General features: G+C 52.0%; 1 pseudogene; it reads right to left on the reverse strand.

Annotated features, from left to right (window-relative positions):
• LOC102412675 lies at positions 1–2,195 on the reverse strand (annotated as a pseudogene).
• Between the last annotated feature and the right edge of the window lie 3,951 nt (positions 2,196–6,146).

Raw genomic sequence — 6,146 nt, forward strand, 5'->3', positions numbered from 1 at the left:
AAACACAAAAAGTCCCATCAGTTTAATAATAAAAAAAACCCCAAAATGGAAAGCTGAGGGGGCAAGGAAGAGGCCCCTGGGCCAGGGGCACAGGGAGCCCTGCTCGTGGCACCAGGCCTGGCCTCAGGGCCCCCTGGTATTGCTGTTGCTACGAGGTCGGGGAGGGGGGCGCGGGCATCGACTGTCCTGTGGAGCCACCGTTCAGCTGGGTCTACGACCCTTCTTCTGGGGTGTGCTCAGCTTCTGCATGCCCCGGATCTTTTCCAGAAGGCTCAGTGGGTTTGTAACCGTCAACCAGCAGCTCCTTGACCCTGGCAGCCCAGGTATCATCGCTCTCCATGTCCAGGAGTTCATCCACATCGATTTCCAGCTCCGGGATCTCCTCTTCCTGTCAGTCGTAGAGGCGAGTGAGCTGCTCCAGAATCCACTCCTCCAGGTTGAGGCGCTTCCGTAGCTCCTTACCGTCATACTTGACCCTTACCTTCCCTTGGCGCCTCACTGGGCACTCGTCGTCCGCGCCGCCAGAGCCCTCACCTGCAGCCCTAGGGTGACTCTGAAAGTGGAGGCGGGGCCCTGGGCCGCCACTCCCCAGTCCGGTCTGGAGGCCGGGGCCGCCAACGCGTCCCTCGCGGGGTCACGTGCGCGTCTGGCCCCTCCTTCTGGCCCCTCCTTGCGCCGCCGCCTCCCGGACCCCCGCTAGCTCTGGGCCGTTGGCTCGGGTTAGCTCGTGAGCTCGGCTCTGGGGCAAGGGCAGTGGCTGGGAGGAGGTGGTGCCTGGGGGCAGCTGCAGCATGCGGAGCCCCCGGGCAGAAGCTTTCTCTGTCCCTTTAATAAAAATCTGCTACACAAAAGCTCTTGAGTGATCAAGCCTGGTCACTGGTCCCGAAGCTAAATCTTCAGAGATCACAAATCCGACATCATTCACTGTAAGTTATCAACATGTTGAGCAAAGAAAGCAAGTTACTGAAAAGCAGACCCATGTGCAGTTCACTCTGCACAAAGCTCAAAGCAGGCAGACTCAGGAACCCGCTGTTCAGGGATGCATACCGACCTGGATGCAGACAAGTAAAGAAAAACAGCACAGAACTGGCTGTGCTGTTGTGCTTAGTCCCTCAGTCAGTCTGACTCTGCGACCCCATAGACTGTAGCGTCCAGGCTCCTCCATCCATGGGATTTCCCAGGCAAGAATATTGGAGAGGGTTGCCATGCCCTCCTTCAGGGGATCTTCCCTACTCAGGGATCAAATCTGCATCTCCCATCTCTTCTGCATTGCAGGCGGATTCTTTACCTGCTGAACCATCAGAACTGGAGATGGTGGTTTCTCCAGGAGCAGGGTTGTCGTCTGCAAGAGGGGAGGGGCCTGTGTGGTCAGCTGAAAGACACCCCCCCACCCAAGGTTGTAAATGTGTCCCCTTGTATGGCTGAAGCAACTTTGCAGATGGGATTATTGAATTTGAGATGGGGAGAGGATTGGGCTCTAAATGCCATCCCTTGGTAAGAGGAAGAGAGGGTGTCAATGTGACCCTGGAACCCTGGAGGCAGAGATTAGAGTGGTGTGGCTATGAGCCAGGGAATAATGGCAGCTTCTAGAAGCTGGAAGAGGCCTGGAACTGATTTTCTCCTGCAGCCTCCAGAAGGAGAAACCAGCCCTGCCCACACCTTGATCTTAGCGCCTTAAGACTAAGGGCTTCTGACCTTTAGAACCGTGAGAGAATAAATATATATTGTAAATCACCACAGCCAGTGATTCAGTACATCATGTAGCAGGCTGAAGACTGGCCCTCAAAGATATCAGGTCCTCATCCCTGGAACCTGCAAATATTACCTTGTTTTGGAAAAAGAATCTTGGCTGCTGCTGCTTAGTCACTTCAATCGTGTCTGACTCTGTGCGACCCCATAGATGGCAGCCCATCAGCCTCCCCCATTAAAGACCTGAGATCGGGAGATGACCCTGGGTTATCTGGATATGCCCTGAGTGCCATCCCATGTGTCCTTAGAAGAGGAAAGCAGAGAGAGGTTTGATTCACTTAGGAAGAAGGCCATGTGAAGACGGACACAGAGGTCAGAATGATGCAGCCACAAGCCAAGGTATACCCGAGGTCACAGAAGCTGGAAGAGGCAGGAAAGATCCTTCTAGAGCCTTCAGAGAGGTCACAGCCCTGCCCACACCTTCACATCAGCCCAGTGGTACCCATTTCGGACTTGTGGCCTCCAGAACTGTGGAAGAATACATTTCTACTATTGGTAAATTTGTTACAGCAGCCACAGGAAACTCAGAATACAAGAGCAGTAGGAAACTATTACAACAAGCAGAGGGCTTTGGAAATAAAGTTGTTTCATATGATACAGTGTTTCACTAGTAAAACAATCTAGCTGCTGCTGCTGCTGCTAAGTGCCTTCAGTCCTGTACAACTCTGTGTGACCCCATAGAGGGCAGCCCACCAGGCTCCCCCATCCCTGGGATTCTCCAGGCAAGAACACTGGAGTGGGTTGCCATTTCCTTCTCCAATGCAGGAAAGTGAAAAGTGAAAGGGAAGTCGCTCAGTCCTGTCCAACTCTGTGCGACCCCATAGACGGCAGCCCACCAGGCTCCACCATCCTTGCGATTCTCCAGGCAAGAACACTGGAGTGGGTTGCCATTGCCTTCTCCGAAAATAATCTAGAGAACCTTCAAAAAGCTACCATCCTTACCCCTAATTTCTGAAGTGGACGAAGGAACAAAGATAAAATTGGGGTGGGGGCAAGGAATGAAGAAACCAGCAGACAATGCTGGCTGGCTTTGAGCTACACAAGGCACTGTCCTCCAGTAGAAGTAGGAAGTCAGCTTCTGCCAGGGCAGACAGGTGTTTTCCAGACCTGAGTACCAAGTCCACTCCTGGCCGAGACAGTCATCTTCTTGTCATCTCATCAGGCACAGAAAGAGCACCAGAGATTCTGACACACACAGTCTGGCCATAGCGGGCCTCGTAGGATATGACAGCTCCCTGGACAAGGCCACTCTGGCTTATAGGCACAGCATAAAAGCAAAACCTTGCATGAACACAGTCCAGAATGGAGCAGTGTCTGAGCCAGCAAAGACCAGACCCCATCTTGGAGTCGGAGCTGCTGCTGCTCTTCGCAGAAACAGCTTCAACCTGGCTCAGTCTTCATACCTTCTAGGTAAGAGTTACTAAGACAGTGATCCCAGAATCACCCCTGCTCCCCGAGAGCGTTGAACACAGCAAAGTGTTCTAGCACAAGTTAGTCTGAATCCTTTCCAGCATCCTCTGGAAATGCCCCTGTTTCTCGACCTTGTGCCGTCTCTCTCAGTGTGATGAGTCAGCTGGGCTCCTGATGCTCTCTGATTGACAGCAGTGACAGCACCTGTGGCCTGCCTTGCCTAGGAAGGGCAAAGGTTGGAGCAACTACCTTCGGACCAAAGTGGACCATGGAACTTCCTTGTTGTCTCTGTCTTCCTCTCCGCAGTGACTCAGAGGCCTCTGTGCCTGGGCTGGTTCCACTGTTCTCATGGGAAAGTAGAGTGAAAGAAGCAATAGTCCACACTTGATTTCTAGACTGAGGTAGGGAAGGGACAGTAGGATTTAAAGCCAAAACTTGATGGGCAGAAATCAGCCTTATTTGAGAAGAGCAATATGTGAGATTTCAGAGATCCGAAGAAGGAGGGCACCGACCTAAATAGTCCATCCAAGCTGGAACAGATGGAGCCAGACCCTGACTGTTGAGTTTAGGCTGGTTGGAGAGCAAAGGCTGGGGATCCAGGGTCAGAGGTGAGGAGGGGCAGGGCCAGCCCGACCCTCCCCAGGGCAGGGATCCCTATTGGGCACCCACTGCCTGTGTGAGAGGTGGCTCCCATTACTACCATCAACCCATCTGCCGGCTGCCAGCAGGAGCATCTGCAATAACAACCACCCTGTTCTGAGGCTTTGTCAGCTTCAACCACTAGGTCAGCATATTGACGACACCCCTAGTGGAGGTTGGGGCCCCACAGGAAGAGAAGTCCAAGAGCACACTGACGACACCCCCAGTGGAAGTTGGGGCCCTGCAGGAAGAGAGGTCCGAGAGCACATTGGGCGCAGGGAGTGAACACGGGGTTCCACCCTCCTGGTGTGTTAGGGCATATCCCCTGCTCCCCATGACAGCTCGGCTACCTCCCTCCAGTTCCCCAATACATGCAGCTTCATGCTTGCTTTTCAAATCCACATTTACTTTGATGACACACTTCTTCTGCAAAGGGAAGCATCTCTATCTCCTTCTCTTTGGCAAAACAAATATTATCAAGCCCGTAATTGACATTTTTTGCAGATTCAATATTTGCCTGGATCATCTCTCATCAAAGTTGTAAACTCTGTGTCTAGGAAATTATTCTGCATTGCAGTAATTTTCACAGGGCAATTGAAGACATAATTGTACATAATACATTTTGAATCTAGACGCTTGAAAAGACAATTACAAACAGCTGGGACACAGTTTGGTGTTCTTGTTTCTACTAGGGGGTGGATTTTGCCAGCGGAGAAGCCACAGGAGAAAATGGTGAAGTTTGAGAACAGTTTCTCCAGGGTTCAGTTTACATTTCAGTTATGATTTCTGTGTGCTCACCACCAAAACATGCATGCTTGTACTTAATACATTCTACATCGCATGAGTCATGCTGTCATTTCACAAGTGAAGCTGTCACTTCAGTAATCTCCGACTCTTTGTGAGCCTATGGACTGTACCCGCCAGGCTCCTCTGTCTATTGGGATTCTCTAAGCAAGAATACTGGAGTGGGTTGCCATGCCCTCCTCCAGGAAATCTTCCCAACCCAGGGATCAAACCGAGGTCTCCTGCATTCATAGGCAGGTTCTTTACCACTAGCGCCACTGTATTAGGGTTTGTTTTTATTTCACAGGGATGCCACTTTGATAGCACTTTCTACTATGAAGCATAACTTATTTTCTTGTGTGAACCCTGAGCTGCTCTAACAGATTGCCACAAACTGGGGGGCTTAAAACAACAGAGATCTGCCTCTCACAGTTCTGGAGACCAGAGTCTGAATCCAGGGGTGAGCAGGGCTCTCTTCTGCCTCTTCCAGCTTCTGGTGGCCCCAGGGGTCCTTCAATTAAACAATGAAAAGGGGCCTGGTTTAGCCTTGAGACCAGGCCTCTCTCCCCAGCCTCCTCCCCTCCACCTTGGGATCCTACCCCTTGTATATCTGTGTACCCTTCAAGGGTGGGGAGAGGGGCTTGTGTTCAGGATGGACTCCTCCTCCTTTCTGCTGGTCGCAGTCGGGGAAGTGACACCCCACCTCAGCTGTCTGGCTTCATGGTCAGCAGGTCAGCCCTTCACTCTCCTTTCTCCATCCACTGCCCAACAGAGAGAAGGATGTGACAGTCCTCCCAGGCCCGAAGCCCCTTGCAGAGGGACCATCCCCTCCAGGCTTACCTGCTGTGCCCTCACCTGCTCCCGTGTGGACATTTGTCCCCCTTCATGCCCAGGAGACTGGGTGACCAGCAGCAGCTAAGCTCATTCCTCCCCTCTGGGCCACACCTCCACCATCTCTGAAGGTGTCACTTTCTTTAAATTTCTAAAAACCTATAAATCCGGGACTTCCCTGGGTGTCCGGTGGTTAAGACTCCACACTTCCACTGCTGGGGGTGTGGGTTCAATCCTTGGTTGAGGAACAAAGATCCCACAGGCCAGGTGGTACAGCCCCAAAAGCAAACAAAAACTATAAATTACTAACAGAAACCAAGGACATCTGGGTGTTTTCTCTTCTCTGAAAGTTATTTTTTAATCCATTGTTGCATCTTCCATCTGCCACAGAGTCAAACCATAGAACCAGGAAGGAGGCCCTGCCGGGAGTGTTGGCAGAGTCAGCTCCAACCTTGACGTCACTCATGCTGGGCAGTGATGCCCCATGCATTGGGGCCAGAGCACCTCCCACTCTTCCTGTATAGACACAGGCTGGACAGCTGGCCCTTCAGGCCCCACTGTCTGCCTCTGCGTTCTTTTCAGGAAAAGGCATCCTTTTACTCCGTGATTCAGGTCAGGGACACAGCCCTGTTGCCAGTGCCAGGTTCTAGCCCTGACTGTAGTCAGGGTTAGGGTGTGGTAACTGAAATAGGCAATAACCTATTTGGCAAATGGGACCAAGGATGATGGAAGTA

This window comes from Bubalus bubalis, chromosome 3, assembly GCF_019923935.1.
Source record: "Bubalus bubalis isolate 160015118507 breed Murrah chromosome 3, NDDB_SH_1, whole genome shotgun sequence".
Classification (NCBI taxonomy): Eukaryota; Metazoa; Chordata; class Mammalia; order Artiodactyla; family Bovidae; genus Bubalus; species Bubalus bubalis.